At 38.8% G+C, this 23,244-nt stretch overlaps 1 long non-coding RNA gene and 1 other non-coding gene across 2 annotated transcripts in view; one reads left to right on the forward strand and one right to left on the reverse strand.

Moving 5' to 3' along the window:
* The window catches only part of LOC126027132 (uncharacterized), a 74,100-nt gene extending 52,566 nt beyond the window's left edge, over positions 1 to 21,534 (forward strand). Inside the window, exon 2 of the long non-coding RNA XR_007502207.1 lies at positions 21,058 to 21,534. This is a non-coding gene — a long non-coding RNA (uncharacterized LOC126027132). The remainder of the gene's footprint in view (positions 1 to 21,057) is intronic.
* LOC126029087 (U6 spliceosomal RNA) lies at positions 7,627 to 7,732 on the reverse strand. The gene has a single exon (XR_007502743.1). It is a non-coding gene; the product is annotated as a U6 spliceosomal RNA (small nuclear RNA).
* Positions 21,535 to 23,244: the final 1,710 nt, after the last annotated feature.

The raw sequence follows: 23,244 nt of genomic DNA on the forward strand, positions 1-23,244 counted from the left end.
TAAAATTTATTTTTAAAAAATGTATTTTTATTGGCTTGTCATTACTTCATAATACTATGGAATTTCAGGGGTTTATTTTCACACCTCACCAAAGTCCCCCCACCAAAAAAAAAAAAAAAAAAAACCCTTCTGCTCCCATCCCCTTCCCTTTTTGACTTGACAACCATCAAGTCTTCATTGAATCTAGAAGTTGGATTTTGTCAGTTTGTTTGCCTTAGTAATTTATGTTTACAGTATGAATGTAATATTCTTTTTTATCTAACACAATCATCTAAGATTTCATCTATTTTGTTTTAGAAGGCATAAATTTTTCTGTATGTTTTGCTGTTGTGAATAGGAGTGCAAATATCCTTTCAAGTTAGTGGTTTTATATATTTTTGGTAAATGTCTAGGATTATTATTATTATGCTAAACCATATGTAGTTTCTATTATATTTTAATAATTACTTTATTTAAGCACTGTAGTTACAAAATTGTTCATGATTGAGTTTCTGTCATATAATGTATACCACCCTGCACCAGTACACTTTTCTATCACCAAAATCCCGTTTCCCTCCTGCCTGCCATTTTTTTTCTTTTTTCTTTATTTTTCTTTTCTTTTTTTTTTTTTAATTTTTATTGTGACCAAAGTGAATTACAAATCTTTCACTGCATCATTTATGGTACATAGTGACAATGAATGAGGGGTATTCCCACCACCAGTGTTGTCCGCCCCTGTTCCCAATATGCATCCCATATCTCCCCCCTCTACCCCCAGTATGCTAGTGCAACTGGTCTCCACTTTACAGCTTGTTGTAGATTGAACATCCATTCCACCATCATTGGAGATAAAAAGGATAAGAAAAAGGGGAGAAAAAAATTGGTGACAACTACCAAAAAAAGAAAGAAGAGAGAGAAAAAAAAGAAAAATGGAAGAAAAAAGAAAAAAATGGACCCAGCAAATAAAAATAAAAATAAAATTCTAAATAATAACCACAAGAGTGAAAAAGAATGAGAAAAGTGGAAGAAAAAAGAGAAGGAAAATAAAGTCAAAAACTAACAAATCAAAACAAAACAAGAAAAAGTATGGGTGCTGGAGTGGTAGGGTTTGGCGTTCCCCCCACTTTTTTTTTTTTTTTGCATAGGCACAGTAAGCATTGGGGAAGAAAGGGAATTCCCGTGGCCTCAGAGATTCAGGGTTTCTCCATCCTTGAAGCATACCATCATGGGATCAACCCCTGGCTCCAAATATACTCATTACCCCATCCCAAAGGCTTTTTTGTGATGCCAGGAAAGTTTCCTCTCGGTTGTGTGTGAGAAAATCAAGCCACTGTAGCTAGCGATCTTGATATTTGCGTGGGTTATAGGTTGGTCTAGGATAGAGTCTCTAGGTTCTAGAGGTTCCTATCCATCGTTGTTGTATTCAGTCTTCTGTAACACTTGCTCCCTGTTTTCGTTCAGTCCCTAAGCCAAAGCCTAGTATATTATAAATCCAAAGGTTCTGCTCAGTCTCTGTTGTCCAAGTTGGACCTCTGCAATAAGACATCTTGTTGTTGTTGTTTTTTATGTGTCCTGGGCTACAGCCTAGGGTAGGGTTTTCCTTATTAGTCCCAAGGTAGGCTCTGTTCAGTCACGGTTGTCAAAGTCAGTTTTCTGTTGTTGGTGCTCTTATTTTGCACAGTTCAAAGGACGGTATCTCTTCTGATTTCCATTTAGTGTTAGGTGATGTAATAGGATTGCCTGGTCTTAGGTCAAGTTTTTCTTTCCTCATTGTCATATCAAAACTGGCACAAGTTGGTGCCAGAGTAGTGTTATAAATCTCCTAATGGAGCTTAGTTCCTGGTGGTGTTGCCCGGAACTGTATCATTTCTACGTCAGGGATCTGGGGTTTCAGATTGGACTAACACTGTCCAATCTCCTGGGGACCAATTGTATCCACATGACACATGTTCAGGATGCGAGGCACCCTTCTGCTATAAAAAGTGAGTTCTTATCCCTAGAAGATAAGGTCTTGTTTCTGTGTCTATGGTTTCCCCTTTTTTTACTGTGCCCATACAAAAACATATGGTGTCATACTGTGTTGCTGGTGCTATTCTGGGTAAGGATGACAGGCTGCACACACAGTCTCTGTCGTCTGGTTTTGTTCTGAGCTTTTATCCCAGTCAAGGCTTTTTGTACCAAGCAGCACCAAAAATGGTAAGGATAGAGAAAAACTGTATATATTAAAGTAGAACAAATAAATAAACTGAATTAAAAAGAAAACGTATTCGAATAAAACAAGTGGTGGAGGAGGCTACTTGTATATTTAGGAATACACATCTTAAGATGTATTGTTATACAGGTATTGAGCTTCCATAGGTAATATAAGACTCCCAATTAAGTCTTTTGATATATTCTTGTGAGGAGTAAAAGCCAAGGTACTTTTCGATTCACAGGCCTTGGAATTGAGTTTGAGAGATGCTTTGCTGCATTGTGAGACTATATAGTGTCTTTGATCTGGGAGTTTTGCTGAGGTCGATTCCTGTATCGTGCAACAGTCCATGATTTGCTGGGGGTGAGAGGGGCCATCAAGCATGAGTCAGCAGGCATGCTGGTTGTAGTTCTTTGCCGAGGCATGAGAACGGGGACCCAGAGGGTGTCTTTCACTGAGGAGCTGGAAAGTGGTCTGTTGGGGCAGGAGTCAATCTTGGTGCCTACCGAGTTAGGAACTGAGGGTAAAGAGGGTTAAATTAGGAGAAGATAACGGATAAGGATTGGGAGATGAGGGGATAGAAGAGACACAGGGGTAGGGGAGAGGCTATATGACAGGGGCTATATCCAATATATATGAATTGTTTGTGATTTCGGATTGGAGTCAGTACAGAAAGTCATGTCCATAAAGACTGACTTTAAAGATCTAGTTGAGTGTTAATCATCCAAATCTTTGGTATTCTGTTTCCTTTCCTAGGAACCATCTAGAATGAAGAACATTTTTAGATAATGCTTAAAAAGTATATTTGTCGTGCGGGCGCAAATATAAAAATGAGTATTGGTAAGAAAAGACACGTGCAGGGCGTCCAATATGAATACGGGAGGAGTTTCCCTCCTCCCTCCTCCCCCCAGAGCCCAGTTGCCAGACCTGGCCCTGAAGACCAGTTTGGCATGGGGGGGATCTCGGTCTCCTGGACTAAGTGGTCAGCCCAAAAGGCCATTGGCCAGCTGTCTGCCCAGATTCCCAGCCACACCCATAGGAGAAGAGCAGGAATCCTGGCATGTGGGATCGTCTGGGTCCAGCTTCAGCCTCCCTCTCCAATATGAAAAAGCATGGGGGAGGAGTTTGCCTCCTCCCCATCCCCCAGAGCTCACTGCCTGCCATTTTTATTTTTCATGGAATCTCCATATCATGTTTTCATAGCAGCTGCATCAATTTACATTTCCATCCACAGTGTACCAGAGTTACCTTGCTTTTGTTTTAGAGCCACACCAAGCTCTGCTCAGGGCTTACTTTTGGCTGTACGTTCAGGGACCACTCCTGGCAGGCTCAGGTGGCCATATAGGATACTAGGAATCAAACTTGGTTCAACCATGTACAAGACAATTACTTTACCCACTGGTCCCCCAGAGTTCCTTTTTTCTCCACACATTTATCAACACTTGATATTTTCAATATATTCTATATAGACTATTCTCATAGGTGGGAGATAATAGGCCATTCTGATTTCCATTTCCCTAATAGTAAATAGTAGGTGGCTCACCCTGGCTCCAGAGAGTAGGAAGATTGTTTTTATTAAGAATTCCTGGTGAGGAGTAAGAAGAAATTGAATGGGAAGTAATAGGGGTAGGGGTGAAGGGCATTCAATATATGGGGGGAGTAAAAGGGTGGTATAGAGATATATCCAAATCAGAGTTAACAACAATGAAAGCGTAAGATCCAAACTAGAACAATCAAGCTTTAAAAGGTGCCTGTCTAGAAGTCACAGAAAGTAACAGCCTGAGGATACTAGTGTTGGGTGTTTAACATTGGTGGTGGGATTGCATGAAACTAAACCTTTGTAAATCACAATGCCTTAATAAAAAAAATTGTTTAACTGCTTTGGTTGGTTGATCTAGTGATATTAGATGATCTGTTTCTGTTGAATAGCTTTGGCATATGTATTTCAAAGAAGTTCTTCTATTTCATCTGTTTTTCAAATTGTCATAAGTTATTCATAATCTTCATTTTATTACCTTTTTACCATCTATAAAAGTATAATTATGTTACTTCTCCTAGACTTATTATTATCAAATCTGTCGTCTGTCTTTTTTCTCTTTTAAGTCTACTGAATTTTATTGACCCTTTAAAGAATAAGATTTGGGACTCACTGATTGTTTTTCTTATTATTTTTTTCATATCATTGTTTTCGGTTTCTATATTTATTATTTACTTCTGTCTACATAATTAAAGTTTAACCAACTCCCTTTTCCCAGTATTTTAAAGAGAAGCTTAGACTTCTTTTCTAAAGTAAAGGAACTTGTAGTTTAAATTTCTCCCCCATACTACATTGGGATCCCCAAATTTTAATGTTTTATTTTTAATTTAGTTTAAAATACTTTTCAATTCTGAATTTATTTTAAGTCATATTATTTTGTTTTCAAATATTTGTGGATTTTCAAGAGTTCTGTCTGTTTATTTTTACTTAATGCCACTAAGATCTGGGAATATGTTTTGTGTGATTGGAATCATTTTTAATTTACTGAGATTTGTTTTATAGTCCACATATGGTCTATCGTTGTAAATGTCTATAGGCTCATGAAAAGAATGTGTATTTTGTTGTTGTCAGTAAATGTTCTATAAATGTCAATTAAATAAGTTGTTTGATAGCGTTGTTTAGATCTTCAATTTCCTTATTGATTCTCTGTCTACTTGTTCTGTTTATCATTGAGACAGGGGTATTGAAATATCTGACTTTATTTATGGATTAGTCTATATCTTTTTGCAATTATACCAATTTTTGTTTCGTGTATTTTGAAACTCTGTTCCTAGGAATGTAGAAATTTATGATTTGTGGTTATGTCTTCCTGCTGATGAATTGGTACCTTTATCATTGTGAAATGACATTCATCATTTCAGGTAATATTCTGCTCTGCAATTTCTGTTAATAGTACAGTATAGGTTTAGTTTTATTAATATAGTATATTTTTTCATTCTACTTTTAGTCTACTGTGTTATTAGATTTGGAGTGTGTTACTTATAGGTAGGATGTGTCTTTTTTAATTATTAATTTGACAGTCTTTGCCTTTCACTTTGAGCATTTAGAGCATTTATATCTAATGTGTTTTTGATGCTATTAGAATTAAATAACATTTTATTTCTATTTGTCCTCATCATCACTTCAGTTCCTTTTTTTCCTTTCCTGGCTTGTTTTTAATGTTTTACTTTGTTTTATTTATATTCTAAATTTATTTATTAAAAACTTTTAAACATTTTATCTTACCCTCTTTTGACTTCTTAGCTATAAATACTTTGAACTGTTTCTTCATGGTTTAAATACACACATGCATACATATACTGTATACATAGAATATATACGTATATATTGTTTAGTACAGTGAGTCTTCCAGTGACTTCATGACACTTTACAGTCATGAAGTCATGTTACAGTGTATCATTTCTGCAATAGCACTATTCTGTCTCTCCCCTCCCAACCTTGCATTGCAGTTGTCACACAATATCTACAAATATTACAAGTCCCACATTATGCTGTTATTGTGTTTAAACAATTGTTCTTTGAAGCAATTGGGAGGAGGGATATTAGGCCACACCCGGTGATGCTCAGGGGTTACTCCTGGCTATGTGTATAGAAATCGCTTCTGGCTTGGGGAACTATATGGGACACTGGGGATAGAACCTAGGTCCATCCTGGGCAGCCCCGTGCAAGGCAAATGTCCTACTGCTGTGCTATTGCTCAGGCCCCCTGTGAAGCAAATTTTTAATTAGGGGTAAAGCTTACACCTACACCCATTTCCAGGTATCCTCATTTTTTAATGTAAGTTCACATTTCCCTCTGGTAAGTTTTTCTTCTTCTGAAAAGATTTCCTTCAACTTTTCTTTCCTTTCATAGTGGCTACCCAACATTACTCAGGGCCCTGGAACCTTTACTAGCAATACTCAGTTCAGCTGTGAGGGCTTAGTGATTAGATCCTCAGATGCAGGGGTGGCATACTGTGCCAAGAATAAAACTCAGGGCCCAGCATATGCAGAGTATGTCCTCAGTATTCAACACACACATCATCATCATCATCTTCTTCATCATTATCATCATCCTATGTAACGTTTCTTGTACAATCTAGCAACAAATTATTTAACCTTCTGTATTTTGAAATTTTTCTTTCTTAGTAAATTATATGGTTCAGTTTTATTTAGTAAAATTAAGTGAGGTGTCCAAATTAATTTGAAAACTTGTGTCAACAAAAATATGCATCCAGATGTGTATAGTAATTCATAATTATGCATCCATAATTCCAGAAGCCTGGAAGCAGCCAAGGTGCCCTTCAGTAGTGAATAAACATACTGTGGTAAATACCTATAATGTAAGCAATGACAAGAAAGAATGATCCATACAGAAATACAAGAAGAAGCTTCAAATGCATATTGGTAGGTGAAAAAAATATCTAAAAAGGCTATGTACTATGTTCAATTTCAACTGGATAACATTCAGAAAAAGACAAAACCACAGAGACAGAAAAGATTAGGATTTAGGAAGGTAGGATACAGGGCATTAGGACGTGGATAGTTGTATATGAAACTAGAGCAGGCACATGCCAAACAGAAGCATGTATACCACAATGAACACTACTAATGTACCAATAATGATTCATAAATTGTACGAATGTGCCACATTAATGCAAGAGGAAATAATGGAGGACATTGAGCCAAATGATAGTACAAGGGAGCTCCCTCTAGCTTAATACAGTTCTACTGTAAATATCAAATACCCCAAATAAAGTATTAAATTTTAATTAGTCATATAAAATTTAAAATACAAAGCATTTTAAATTTCAGAGCTGGGGAAGAAGTAATAGTACAGCAAATAGAGACCTTGCCTTGCATGCAGCCAACCCAAATTTTATCCTCATCACCCCATCTGGTTCCCTGAGCCTTGTGAGGAATACACCCTAAACACAGAACCAGGAGTAAGCCTTAAGCACAGCCAGATGTGGCCCAAAACCAAGTCAACAAATGAACCTTAATGAGGTAGTATATTAAAACATAATTAATTGTTCATAATATACTCTTGTCTATAATATGAAAATATAACTTACAAGTGGTAGTATTTATATAAATATATTTTTAACTTTCTCCCTTCCCTTATTTCATGGGCAGAAGTTTCTTAGTCCAATATCTTGTCTACCAGTAGTAATCCAATGTAATTTTTATCTTGGTTATTTCAGTGTGCTTTAGCATTCTACTTTATGGTAGCAAAGATGTGTTTGATTTATAGGTAATTATCTCCCCCACAATGAATGGAAACCATTCTATGTATGAACAGAAGACCCTGTGTATCATTTTTGGGGAGACACACTTGGAGGTTTTTGGGATTACTCTTTACATTACTTAGGAACCATGTGGTTCCAGAAATTAGACCCATCTATGTGAGCTTCAGCTCTTTAAACCACCATCCTGGACCAACCCCTATGGAATGCTTCACGAATTTGCGTGTCATCCTTGCGCAGGGGCCATGCTAATCTTCTCTGTATCGTTCCAATTTTAGTATATGTGCGCTGAAGCGAGCACTGGACCAACCCCTATGAATCCCAAAGTTTCCCAGTATAACTGGGGAAAATAGACACAACCTGGATTTACGTGAGCTATGGAATTTGTCCTTTCATTCTTGAGTCTTTTTTTCCCTGGCCTTGGGCATTTTCCACTCAAACCTGCATTGTTTAGCAACCTCTCTCAAAGAGGACTTGCTCAGCTCTCTGGAACTCTCTCCTTTCCACACTGCACTAGAGACTCTGCCTTCCACCATTTTGGTCTCTGCCAACACATCACTTCATTCACTGAGCTCCAGGAGCCCAAGTAGATAGACCTGCATTTACAACCCTCTTCCCTCCACCCATAGAAAGCCTTATAGAACCCTAGATCTCACGTCATTTGTTTCCCCACTCTCAAGGATCACTGCTTTTTTGTGATGTGTGTGCTGCACCCAGCTGTTTTCTATATTTTGTCCATAATCTGGAACTTTTTAGATAAGTGTATAAATCAAATCCCTGTTACTCCATTTTGGCCAGAAGTGAAAATGTGGTCATTATTCTCATTTTAGTGAGGCTTCAATCAAAAGAGAAACCTAGTTTACATGGTCCTACCTTTCTGTATCAAAAGCAAATTACTTGTTTTTATGATCTGCTCATAGGAGCCAGAAAGATAGCCCAAGTGCTAGAACACAGTTCTTGCATGTAAAAGGCCCTAAGTTTTATCCTTGGCTCCAAATATCTTGCCCATCCTAGCATGGCCAATGTTAACCCCATTATTTTAAAAGGTGCTATTACCTGTGGATTTGATATTTCTGTGAATACAAACTCATGTCATGGATATTGTTTATTCATATTTGTGTCTCTAAATGGACTTCTTCAAGAGTGTGTCCTTTCATCTGTGCTCAGTTTGAATCCTACTATGTTTCTTGAATAAACAACTTGATAAAAGTGAATGAGTAAATGATGTTCTTCTAGAGAGGCTAAGGAATTAGGAATCAGGCTGAAGATAAGAGTTTGGTGAGGGGAAACTTGTTGGGGAAGTCAGGCTCTCATTCAGAGCATTCTTTTAGGCTGCATCTTTTTGGGAGCTGTTAACATTAGCACCTTCTTTTGCCTTTGTGGCAGGAAACAGTTCTTTGTCACACATTGTTCGAGTAGAATGTGTCTGTGACACTTGGGGGAGTTTTATTCTTGGCCATTTATCCTGGTCATTTTCTAATCTGATCTCAGTGTGAAGATTATTGTGGTAGCAAAAAAACTATATCTTCCCAATCCACCTAGTCTCTTGTTTCATTTTTATGTAAAGACTGTTTAACCCTTTAACAAATCCTTGAAGGGCAATGTGTAATTATAAAGACAAATGTCCCCCATTTTCTTCCCTTCTCTCAAGCATGTAGAAGTATATCATATAGTCGTTCAATTTTTTTCAAACATTGGGAAGCTGGTAATGTGAGTGTGTTGCTCCAGTCGTGTCACTTGTTGCCCTTTGGCTCACAGAGCTGGCACCATGTGTGGCTCCTGGGTTATAGTACTCATGGTCTGAGATCTCAACGTTTAGCAGCTGTGTGACCTCAGGGAGTTGTCCAATCTCTTGTCCATTAAATGGATAAATAAAAATACCATCTTGGGTCAAAATGCAGATTAAATTGATTGATGTTTATGGTATGCTTAACAGTGCCATCCTGTTTCATTATAGACTAATATAGCATTAGTCAACATAAATGAGATGAACTAAAAAGAAGATTTTATTTTCAGCATTTTACCTAATATACCTCTCCCAAGAAGTAAGGAATTCCATTTAATGCATTATTTTAAATAGCTCATGCTTTAATAAGCTGTGTTCTTGAAATTCTGTTGCATGATGAGAGAAGAAAGGACATTTTCTAATTTACTTTTCTGGATCTTTATGGAACAGTACATCTAATCTCCTTACTCATCTCACTGAACCATAATTCTTGAGAATTTTTCTTTGGAACTTTATCTTTCTTTAGTTAAAAATTAGTTTAATAAATTCTACTTAAATCTTTTTCAATTTTAAATTTTTATTGAGGTACTATGATTTTACATATTATTAATGATAGCCTCTGTGTACATATTCCAACACCACAGCCTTCAACAGTGTCCCCACCATCCTTCCACAAGGTTCCAATACAGCTTCCCTTTGAAATTCCCTCCCAGCCCCACCTTACAAACTCAGTTTTGTAGGTCAGTTCTGATATGTTGATTTCAGATCTTAGTTGCTACCTTGCTGTGTATCATTAAGTGCCAATTTTGAGAGAGCTCATTATGTATTTATACCTCCCCTTCTAACTTCACTCAGCATATTCTCTAGTTGTATCCAACTTGCAACAAATTGCATGATTTTATTCTTTCTAAGAACTGCATTGTGTATGTAGAACCACAACTTTTTGTTAGTTTGGGAGCCACACTCAGTGGACTTCAAGGGTTACTCCTAGCTCTGCACTCAGAATTTAAGTCTAGCAGGTTTGGGGAAACATATGGGATGCCAGGGATCAAGTCGACCATGTGCAAGGCAAATGCACTATCAGTATGATATTATCTAGCCCCAGGACCACAACTTCTTCATCCATTTATCTGTAGTTGAGTTGTTTATATATTTTAGCTCTAACTGCAATGATGGGCATAGATATGTAGATATAGATATAGATATAGATATAGATATAGATATAGATATATAGATGTCAAAAGGATATATATCTTTTTGAATTAATGTTTCTGTAGTCTGGGAATAAGATGCCAAGAAGTTGTATTGCTTTCTTGACATAGCAATTAGGCAAGAAAAAAGATATCAAGGGTATCCAAATAGGAAAGGAAGAAATCAAGCTCTCACTATTTGCAAATGACATGATACTGTATGTAGAAAACCCTAAAGACTGTCAAAAAGCTTCTAGAATCAAGATTCATGTAGCAAAGTGGCAGGCTACAAAATTAACACACAAAAATCAATGGCCTTCTTATATACCAATAATGATAGAGAAGAAATGGACATTAAAAAACAATCCAGGGGGCCGGAGAGATAGCATGGAGGTAAAGTGTTTGCCTTGCATGCAGAAGGACACTAGTTCAAATCCCAGCACCCCATACGGTCCCCGCAAGCCTGCCAGGAGCGATTTCTGAGTGTAAAGCCAGGAGTAACCCCTGAGCGCTGCCGGATGTGACCCAAAAAACAAAAACAACAACAACAATATCATTCACATTAGTGTCACACAAACTCAAATATCTTGAAGAGGTGAAGGACCTATACAAAAATAAACTACTAAACCCTGTTTTAAGAAACAGAAGAGGACTTTCCTTCCTGGGAGCCGAGCCGGGAGGTCCTGCCAGCATGGCGTTTGGCAGTCCTCTGCCATGCCAAAGGCTGCTTTAACCAGGCCTAGGAAGGGGTGCGGGACATGGGTCACCCCAGCACCCCCCTACCTCCTTCTTCCGGTACTCCAGGGCTTTGCCTGGCCACATGGCTGGGCAAGCCACCGAGGTGGGTCCCTTGGAGGAGTTTATTGGTTTTCCTAGGCTCTCCCCATTTCCTACTGGCTCCAAAGGGAGGGTCTGGGGACAGGGGCTGCGACCTTCCGGCCTTCTGGCTCGGGAAGGATCTCTTTCCTTCCTGGGAGCTGAGCTGGGAGGTCCTGCCAGCATGGCGTTTGGCAGCCCTCCGCCATGCCAAAGGCTGCTTTAACCAGGCCTAGGAAGGGGTGTGGGACATGGGTCACAATAGGTTATGGCATTAGGACTTATCAGGGAAGTTTCCTTATTATACTTGTCCATTATAAGAAATTATAAGAAATATATGGATATCATTGTGTTTCATCTGCTTGTCATTATCTGAACGCCGTCCAGGCGCTCATTTTATTCCTTTACTCCCCACTCCCATCTCTTGTTACCCCACATTTAACCATTTTCTGTACTAATGATTTTTGTTTTGGCCAAGGTAGATTACATATCTTTCACAGTAATTTTTGTGTGGAGTCTGAAGCTTCAGCAGGCAATGTGTCACGGCAAGGTTCCATGCTGTCGGCTTTTGGGCCAAGATAAGTTGAAGATGCAGCTTCGGCAGCCCCCCACAGCCTTTTCTCTCCTTCCTCCCTTCCCCAGGGTTATTCCTGGACACACCTGCTCAGGGTCCCAGCAATTGGTTTCCAGTGAGGTGCAATTTAAAAGAGACCCCAGGCTTCCTTGTTCCTGGGAGGAGTCTGCTGAACTTTCAACTTCCAGCAATTAGGAAGCAAAAGCCTCTCGGGGAACTCCCCGAGAAGCTTCAGCAGGCAACAAGGGGAGGACATGGCTCCATGCTCTCTTCGCTTGTCCAATCACAGATCAAAGTGGTATCTCGGAAACACCCCCCTTCCTCTTGTCTATTTCTAAAACATAAAAGGGTCACGTGTATCTCCTTTGTATATCTCAGATGTATTCCCTTAACATCTATAACTCATGTCGAATATCCTCATATAGTGGCAATTTTGCCCACTGGATTTGTTATTTGATTGTTTGATTTTTCCCCCTGAGATCTGTTTTATAAGCAATACTGGTAGAAGAGTATCACTGTATAGATTTCATGTTTGTACCAAGTTATGGGATATTTGGGACTTTATTCGTCGGCCCCCAGATGTACCAACAATATCTTGTGGCATTGCTTTTCTTTTGCATAGGCACATTAAAATGGGAAAATAATACATATGCAAACAAGTTCTTATTTAATAGAGATGGGAACACAAATTTGGTAATGTAATTAGGCCTTTTACCCTGAACATTGGCATAATGATTTGGCTCAGGCCTCAGAAGAATGGGCATCATCCACACACACCTGAACAATGGATACCATCTATGGAAACAACCACAATTGTCTTTAACATTACCAGGATCCAAGCCTCTACCAGGGAAGACCTACCACTGCTTTGGCATTGACTTACTCCAAAGAGTGCTCCCAACACCCAGACGACTCAGCAACAGTCTGCATGCAGGGCAGATCGCTCTGCATTTAATGGTATGCTGAAACTAGAGAGTGCTCCACATCAGCCTGACATCGATGAAAGAAATGCACAGAATCCAGAGTCTTTAAATATAAGAATCTGATACCAACAATAGCTAAAGTGTGAAAAAGTTTCACCGGGACCTTGAGAATGACTGGAGTTGGACGAACTGGTATGCCTGGAACCCAGACAGACAGACAGACAGACAGACAGACAGACAGAGTCTGTCTTATGCCAATAAACTTCTCGGTTGAGGCCTTTTTGTAATCAGGTCAAGGAGTTTTTCTCCATTTTCCCATTTTTCTGGACCTATGCAAACAATGGCGATTCTCACTATCACACCTTTACTATATTTTTTACTCTTATCCTTTAAGGAAAAAAAAATACAACTTACTGAACTTAAAAACAAATAACTGTAGTAGAATGCCTGTCTCGAATACAGGCAGGGGATGGGAAGGGGGATGGTGTAATGTTACTCTGGTGAAGGGAGGTGTTCTGGTTATGACTGTAACCCAAATATGATCATGTTACTTAAATAAAAATATATTTAAAAAAAAAAGAAACAGAAGAGGACACATGAAAAAGGAGACACATACCCTGCTCATGGATTGGGAAAATTAACATCACTAAAATGGCAATACTGAGGCTAGAGCAGTGGCGCAAGCAGTAAGGCATTTGCCTTGCCAGCACTAACCTAGGATGGACCTTGGTTTTATCCCTTAGGGTCCCATGTGGTCCCCAAGCCAGGAGCAATTTCTGAGTGCATAGGCCCTGAGCATCACCAGGTATGGCCCAAAAAACCAAAAATAAATAAATAAAATGACAATACCCCCCAAAGAATTGTACAGATTTAATGCAATCCCTCTAAAGATACCCATGACATTCTTCAAAGAGTGGATCAAACACTCCTAAAATTCATCTGGAACAATAAACAAAAAACAATAAACAGTAGCTAGAGCAACCCTTGGGAAAAGGAATATGAGAGGCATCACTTTCTCCAACTTTAAATTGTATTACAAAGTTATAGGCATTAAAACAGCATGATACTGGAATAAAGACAGACCCTTAGAACAGTGGAAAAGACTCGAGTATTCAGAGAATGTACCCCAGATATACTATCAGTTTTTTATAAAGGGGCAAGAAATGCAAAATGGAGCAACAAAAGCCTCTTCAACAAGTGGTGTTGGCACAACTGGTCAGCCATTTGCAAAAAAGTAAACTCAGATCTCCATCTAACACCATGGACAAAGGTCAAATCCAAATGGATTAAAGACCTTGATAATCAGGCCTGAAACCATAAGATATATAGAACAACACATAGGTAAAAACACTCCATCACATTAAAACTAAAGGCATCTTCAAGGAGAAAACTACTCTCCAAACAAGTGGAAGCAGAGATCAACAGATGGAACTATATTAAGCTGAGAAACTTCTGCACCTTAAAGGAAATAGTGACTAGGATACAAAAGCCACCCACAGAATGGGCGAAACTATTCATCCAATATTCATTGGATAAGGGGCTAATACTGAAAATATATAAGGTACTGACAGAACTCAACAAGAAAAAAATCATCTAACCCCATCAAAAAAAAATGGAGAAAAGAAATGAACAGACATTTCCTCAGAGAAGAAATACAAATGGCCAAAGGCACATGAAAAAATGTTCCACATCACTAATCATCAGGGAGATACAAATCAAAACAACTATGAGGTACCATCTCATAGCACAGAGACTGGCACACATCACAAAGAATAAGAACAATTGGTGCTAGCTGGGAATTGGGGAGAAAGGAACTCTCATTTACTGCTGGTGGGAATGCTGTCTAGTCCAGCCTTTATGGAAAACAATATGGAAATTCCTCAAAAAACTGGAAATTGAGCTCCCATATAATCCACCTGTGCCACTCCTAAGGACATACCCTAGGATCACAAAAATACAATACAAAAAAGATTCTTTCCTCACACCTATATTTATTGCAGCACTATTTACAGTAGCCAGACTCTGGAAACAACCAAGATGCCCATCAACATATGAATGGCTAAAGAAACTGTGGTACATATACACAAAGAAGTAGTATTGCTAAATCAATGCAGGGACACTAAGCAGTGACAGAGTGATCCATTAGTGCAGAGCCAGGAGTAAATCCTGAGCACAGCCAGGTGTGGCCCCAAAACAAAATAGTCCTCTGCTTCAGAAATGGCCCCTGCCATCATCAAGTTGATTCAGAGACTTTCCTATCGTAACATTCCAGGTCTTTGTTATGTAGCTGTAATCTCCTGACACTAACACCATAAGTAAGTTTTCCAGATGAGTCACTGTGGCAGGCATTTTCTTCCTAATTTAAGAGTCCTTGTTTTCTATAATGTTCCCTTTCACAGGTTTACAGAAATGGTTCAAGTTGTGAGTAATATATTTTTGCTTTACCATTCCTTTTCTACTGTAGAAACTTGGTTGTATTATTTATTAGGTTGTCAGTTATAATTATGTTTATGTATCTGCATATAGATTTTATGGATAGATTGTTCATTATTCATTTAATTCTATTTAATATTGGTTGTTTATTTAACAGTATATCTGTGGGTCATTACTAACCTACCTCCTCCACATTCGGATTATTAAGCAGTTAATTACAAGAAGTATTAATCAGCAGTAAATTGTTGTTTTTATTTTGTAAAAAATGTGATTCAGGGCTATAGGGATAGCACAAGGGTGAAGGAACTTGTCTTGCAGGATAACACAGGAGTAAAGAAACTTGCCTTGCATGTAGCAAATCTGTTTGATCCATGGGACCACATGGTCCCCTGAGCATTACCTGGATGGCCCAAGCAACCCCAGTATGAGAAGGCAGGGGTCACAGCATTGCATCTTTAGGTTCTTGCATTGAACAGCTGGCCTGGCTGACTTCAAGGGGCCCCCAGGCCTCCCGAATATTTCCTGTGAGAGCCCAAAAATAAAATAAAAATATTATTCAGATCATGGTTCTTCAAAATTACATTGGCATCTACTGGCCTATTCCACAATCCAGATCTATGTCATACCATTTTCAGGGACAGAATCACGGTCTCAAATTTTCTAGGCACCGCAGTCCTATCCCACCCATTGCCGTCGCTCTGCTTGTATATGGATGGCAGGGTTGAGAGGGTGTCTGAGAAGAGCCCCAGTTACATAGGCTGCACTTCTGCACTCAGCAGTCCTGTACAGTGACAGGTGCTGATTATGAGGCTGGATTAAATAAATAAGCCAAAGGCATGTTGTGATGGGTCAGTTTCTAAACAATTCCTCCTGACTAATTCAGGCCCATTATTTCCAAAGCTGGTGTCATTGATGAATAGGAACCTGGGGAAAGACAAGTCATGGCAGAATGATGACATTCTGGAAAGCTCTTGCTTAAACTTGGTATTTCGTGTGTGTATATATATACACACACACAGATCACACCATACTTGCATACAGATCACATATGCAATATATTCATAGCACACAGTACTCATACTACACATACTCACAGAAACAACATGCACAGACACTAAACACACCACATGTAAACACACACATACAAGGACACACCACACCCACACTCTAGTGTGCACTACCATTTTGTTCAGTCTAACATTAGTAGTTCCAACAGTGGGCCTTCTCTAGACCAATTCTCTAAGGTTTTAGAGAAATTATTTCTTTGTGTGTAGTAGTAGTGATGGTGGTGGTGGTGGATTTTGTTGGCTCTTGAAGCATTATCTCATATAAATCTTAAGTGTTTGAAGTGGGAACACTTTCTCTTAAATTTAGCAAATAGCATGTATGTGCTTACACATATACACTTACACTGTAATAGAATTACCATGAAAAAGCAAACCATAAGCTTTTAACGCTGTCAGCCATGAGCTTTTCCCTCTCGTCTTCTCCTAAAGAGACATTTAGAAGAGTGAGAGGTCTCTCTGGCTTTGTGTTTATAAGCCTTACTGGGGGGAAATGTCAGTTCTCCAGATCACAGTACAATAAATGTAAATCTAAGTAATCACTCGAGTGCTTTCTAAGCATTGGCTCTGTAGATAATCAACACACACACACACACACACACACACACACACATACACATACACACAGACACTACCTTTTCTTTTGTTTAGTAAATGCCAAATAAAAGCTAATGAGAAAGCAACACCATTTACATGTTTCCCATTTTTAGTCAGTTTGGAGTTCAGTGGCTGAATAGCCTCATCTGGAACCATAAGATGCAAAAATTGATTTCCTGTATCCAGAGGGAGTTTCTGTAGATTCAAAAAGCAGGTAATTTATGATCAGATAAAACTGGAAGGTGTTCACTGAAAGTGACTTTGGCATGCTGATAGGGAAACCAGATGTGGCTCTTCTGCTTAAAGTTGAAGCCTCAGTCTTCCTCAGATGGGCTCCATCCAATGTAGTGGCCTGCTCAGTTAGCATGTCCTTGAACTACATGCAATTAGGGCAGGGTTTGTGTTGGTATGATCACTTAATAATCAAGATAAGTAACTGGGTCAGAGCAAAGAAAGGGAAACAGAAACCTGATTCTGATCAGACCACCTGGTTTTCATTCCAGGCTTTACTTGCTGAATGATTTTGGGCTAGTTAGGTAACTTCTCTATTATAGTAAATGTAGTAAAAGAATTTAACATCACCAGTAAGCACTACATAAAAGTAGTTTGTTATATTTTGTTTTATTAGTAAATATTAAGAAAGGATTTTCACAACTAATATATCAAAAGAAGTACAGACCTATTCTTTGCATCAGAAGATGCTTTCCAGTGCAGATGAAGACCTGTCTGACAAATAGACCCCACATAACCTGTTCAACTGGGGGAAATATGATAAAAGACAACAAAATTATTTTGTGATTTTTTTCCAAAAATTACAATAAATGAAATCTTCATTCCTTTCTGTCCTTTTCTCTCTTAGCACTCTCTCTTACCCTATGGTCTGTAAATGTATTTCTCTTCAGCAGTGGGCTCTTATTTTAGAACTAGTTGTGAATTCTTTATTCTCTCACATAGACATATGACAGTGGGGGAGGAGGGCATGTCTGTTTCCTAAATTTTAGCAAGAAATCTGTCTTGCCATCTCCATAGAGAGGAAAATTCAGCAAGGAGAGTCTGTTACTTTGCTTCCCCTTTCAAATCACTTTCAGCAGTCTGCTAACACACTATTCACATCAGTAAGATATTTCCTTCACTATGTGACCTTCAAAAATTTGGAGGTGAAGGTTTTAAGACAGTGTCTGCTAGGGCTCTGCCCGTATTAACTGTGTCTTTGTCAATGAGTCTTCCCTGTGTTACTGTGACTCCCTTTATAAGCATGGGAGACTGAGCATTTCTGAGAATGAACATCTCTTTGGGGACATCATTAACCAATAGCAACTCGATGTGCTGATATATATATGATCACAAATATGGGGAAAGAATAAGGTGGAATAAGTACCACAATTCTCACTGCTTAATCAGGGTAGTTCTAAGGCATGTGTTTTGCATAGATTTCCAGTTTTCTTCTGAAAGTCAACCCTAGTCACCACTGAGAGCTGATTAAACTAAACCCTGTTTTGTATCCCTTCTCCCCTCTTCTTCAGCTCAGTCAACCAGTTGGCTGTACATTGGTTGTACCAGTTGTACATTCTTGGATCCTGAGGTTTCCATCTAAGATGGCATGCACACTTAAAATGTCAAGGCCTTCTAAGGACTCCGCCCATTTTCGGTTTGTTTGATTTTTACCCCATTTTATTGCTTTTCTTTTCTTCAAACAGAACCACAAAACTTGAACCATCTTGCTCCGCCTCTCAAATAGAGGGGTAAATAATGGAGAGTACCAAGACCAAACAGTTGTATGATCACTAAGTAGTAATAAAAATGATTGGACTAAAACACCAAATCCAAAACTAACGACAAAAGAATCGATACCCAGTCTACAACAAGCTAGACACAGAGGGGACCACTTATACCAGCTGCCCAGGGGGTAAGGGAGGGGGATATGGGATGCAAGCTGGGAATGGGGGGTGTGGAGGGAGTACAACTTCGGTGATGGGAATCCCTTGATTCAATGTTAATATGTACTAAAATATTACTGTGAAAGATAAGTAATCCACTTTGGTCAAAATAAAAATTATTATAAAAAATGTCAAGGCTTAAACTATTGGGAAAGGAGGCAAGGACCACACAGCTCCCCATGAACTCCTTCCACCTTTCCTCTCATTTGTATTGGAGGAAGGAGACTTGAATAGCAGCAACTGGGTCTTGGCCATCCAGCATGTTGTGTGTGCTTGTCTCTAAGAATGAGTAGGCCCTACAGATACTACCATGCACTCAGGGACACTGTCATAAATTGCCTCTCTACTTTTCTACCACTGACCTTGGTATACTGTACCTATCTAATGTCTAAGAAAGTACCTCTTCCCAGGTTTTTATCCTAATGGGCAGAAAAGGTTAGTTTATATGACTTCTTATTGCAAACCAATGAAAGGCTTCCAATTTGAGACAAGACAAGCATTCAGCCAAAGGGAGTCTCCTTCTCCATACTCTCCAGCCCAGACTCAGCCCCATCATCCTTCTTGTTTTGCTTTATCACCTTTGTGATGCTTTAATGCTCAGAACACCAGTCAGAGCTATGTGAAATTTGTATCACAGTGTATTAGCATTCCAAAAAAAATGCAATCCCAGAGTCGACAATAAATTTGATTTTGCACAAGTGGCATCCTTTATACTTTGCTCATAAGGCAATCTCTCAAGTGTATCTTTTTTTCAAAACACAACACAAATAGTTTAGTGATGAAAAAATGGGTTGTGTGATGGGTTTTGTGCTCAGCAAAAAAAGAACCTGGACAAAGCAGTCATGCTGATATTCTTATTTACAAAGGTTGCCGTCTGGGAAATTAATGTCTCCTGTTGTTTGGTAATTAGGAAAATTTAGGACCTCTAGTATTTCAACATCTTGCATTCAAGGTTGTATGTCATTGGTGTTTTCATGAGAATTTGCTGGATTTCTGTCATTAATAAACACACATAAAAACTCAGCAAGCAGTAGAATATGCATTACATTTAATCAATTTGCTATTTGTATTCATTATGTATGTCCTCCATTTTGAGTCATGAAAAATTGAAAGACCGTTACAAATAGAAAGTGCATCATGGATTGCAAATGATGTAACAAGAGCATCAGCGCTATTAATTGGTCAATTGTGCTTGTCAGTCCATTTAAAATGATTAAGGCAGAAAGATTAGAACAGACATGAATTTGCTTAGGAAATTAGAAGCCCAGGAACACTAGGACTACCCAAACTGTCAGATATTCTTAGATATCATAGCAAAATCCAATGGCTTTTATTACAAAAAATGTTCTACTAGTGTTTGTCAAATATGTGGTGTACCAAGGACTGTGCTGAGTATTGAGAATATAATGGGAAAAATAGTTGCTGTCTTTAACCTCAAAAATAGATGTTTGAATAAGAGGTGAAATATGAAATGAACAAATCAATTGAGAATATTATAGGAGTATGGATAGATAGCAAAGTAGCGTACAGCCAATCCAGATTCAATTTCCAATGCCATTTGTGAGCCTCAGATCCCTGAGTATAAAGCCAGGAATAAGCCCTGGATATCTGTGGAATTGGCCTAAAAATATTATATGTATCTACTAAGTGATCATGGTAAAACCCCATAAATGCCAGCAGAAACATAATGAGAGTGTTAATGAGATTGTTAAGGAGTAACTCAGTTCTCTCAATGTGAGAGACCATCACTTCCCCCACAAGACCAGACCTTGTTATGGAAGTGATTTCTGAAAGGAAATTTGAGTGAGAGAACAGACTTGTTCTTGGATGAAGATTGTTTTGTTCATATGTGGCCCAACTCCACCATTTTCATTCTAATAGTCAAGAAGAAAAGAAAATTCTTTTCTTTTGGTTTTTTTTTTTTATTTCTATTGGTTGATCCATTTCTATAGGTTGAGTTCAAAAAACTCAATCTATCATCTTTCTACTAAAGACCCCTTCAGTGACATCAATTCTGCCAAAGTCATGGTATTTGCCATTTTAATGGTCTTCATCTGACACCATGGCATTAGTAAGCTCTGTGTATAGAACAAGTTCCTGGCTCACTTCATTTCAGTCTTCCTTTCTTACTGAATCCTGTCCCCTTACAGCTGACTCCATTATGCCACTACATGCATCTCTCTCCCAGCTCAGTTTGCCCTTCGAAACTCAGATCTCAGTTCCTGGATAGCCTCTTCTTAGAGGCCCTCCCTTACTACCAGGCATATATTTCAACTTCTCACTACTAGGACTTTCAAAGAAGACCTTTCATATGATTGCATTTAGATTATCTTAATTCTTGCTTATTTTATGTTCTTTGTTTCCAGCTCCTACAAGTGAATAGAAGCTCTATGAGACAAGGTAGATGTCACCTGAATTCACCGCTGGATTCCAGTGCCCTGGCATAAAGAAGAGATCCCAGAGTGAAGAAACAAGTGGATCCATCCTTCATTAGCCAGTCCTTACGATAACCACAAGATGTGGCCAGAGAGATAGCACAGCAGCAAGGCATTTGCCTTGCACACAGCTGATACAGAATGGATGGTGATTCGAATCCCAGCATCCCAAAGCTGGTCCCCAAAGCCATCCAGGAGTGATTTCTGAGCACAGAGCCAGAAATAACCCCTGAGCACCACCGATGTGACCCAAAAACCAAAAAATAAAATAAAATAACCACAAGGCTAAAAGTATCCCTTTGGTTTCTGTATTAAGACAGCCTGTAATTCACATGGAAGACTTGGGTTTTTATTTTCTGCATTGTCCTCTATACTTTGGAGCATTGAAGCAATTCGATCGTGTTGATATGCATGCCATCTTTTCATGTTTCTAGGATTTATTGCTATGCATTTTAAAATAATCATTCTCTTAAATTAATTTGCTTCTGTGGACTATCACTATCTTCATAGGACCTTAGTGTGATTGTAATTCTGCTATTGGGGATGATCCAAGGCTCTTCATGTATAGTTTGTGGGAGGAATATTCATAGTGAACACTGTTGGCATTTGAGGGCATCAGGATTCCAAGGTTGTTCCAGGGAGGATTAAGAGCTGACATGCAAGTGTATGCACCAGACTCTGTTACAGATACTGGGGTACAGGTAAAGGGGACAGTATTGCCTCTTGCTTAGAAAGAACTAAATATGGCCTATAAAGTGGTTCCAAAGCCCACCTGGGGATTCATTAGATAGCCTGATCCCTGGGTTCCCATCTGGATATTCTAAATAAGAACCTTTGGGTCAGGGCTTAAACTCCCATTTATTTAGTATTTAGTTTGGATTCGGCTTTGGCTTGGTTTTCCATCAGAAACCACTCCCAGCAGTCCTGGAGGACTGAACCTGGCACTTCTACATGTTGAACATGAGCCCCAGCCCTTGAAGCACACTTCATGGCCCTCCTGTGTATTTCTAAGCTCCAGAGCTGCCTCTGAATAACAGAGTTGAGGTATAGATGCCTAAAGTGACATCAACAGTCAGTTGGATAAAGGGCAGAATGACAGCTGGTGTGCACCTTATTTGGGGCAAACCACAACACACACACACACACACACACAAACACACACACATACACACACACACTAACCACAATACACACAAAAAATGTTTACATGATTCAAATAGCTGGATGATGTGGGCATCTGTTTATTTCAGACAAAAATGTTGATAAAAGTGACAAGTAGCATAATATTAAAACTTTTTTCCTACATGGAGACACAAAATGACTTGATTCTTCTACCTACAGAGTTGGATACTAAATACTTAGTTGATTAAAGAATTTTAATTAAAACATAGCCTTCCCTAACTGGCAGGCATGAGAGAAAGAAATGCATGAAAATCCACAGGGTACCATCAAAGGGAAGGCACTGGCACGTCCTCTAGAATTATTTTTGCTGGGTCAGTTTCCTGGAGTGCCATGTGAAGGTGATATGCAGTTCTCTTTCTCAGACCACCTGAGCCTTTGATAGGGGCCATTAAAGTGTTCAGACTGGAAAAAGGCAAATCTCTCTGGGTAATTAATTGAGGTTTATGTTAGTCAGTTGGAAATCGAGCTTTGCTTTTTTTTTTCTCCTTGAATATAGGTGAAAAGAATAGGCAAGTGAGAATGATTTTATAAGGGCTAAATTATTGTGCAGAGTGACACTTCTGAGTTTGGTGGTAAATTACTCCTGTATTCTGTCTAGTGATAAACTGTCACTTTTTAAAAAGCTATGTTTGCAATCCTGCAGGCATGGCACAAAAGCAAGGTCACATGATCCAGGAAAGTCTGTGGTTGAGTCATGAATGCCCACACTCCACTTCCCTTGCTCTAGCACATTCTCTACTTTTCCCAGAAGACAGAATCTTCCATATCAGTCAGTACCTTGCAACAAGAAAGAGCAGTGCCCATGTCTCACATATCTGTCTTGCTGACTCTGTTTCCTTTGCCTCTATGGCCACATAGATGTGCTTTGGAAATGTTCCACTTTAGAGAAGTGACATGCTTGAATATTTGAAGATACTTTACAAAATAGAAGAGAGA

This window comes from Suncus etruscus, chromosome 14, assembly GCF_024139225.1.
Source record: "Suncus etruscus isolate mSunEtr1 chromosome 14, mSunEtr1.pri.cur, whole genome shotgun sequence".
Classification (NCBI taxonomy): domain Eukaryota; kingdom Metazoa; phylum Chordata; class Mammalia; order Eulipotyphla; family Soricidae; genus Suncus; species Suncus etruscus.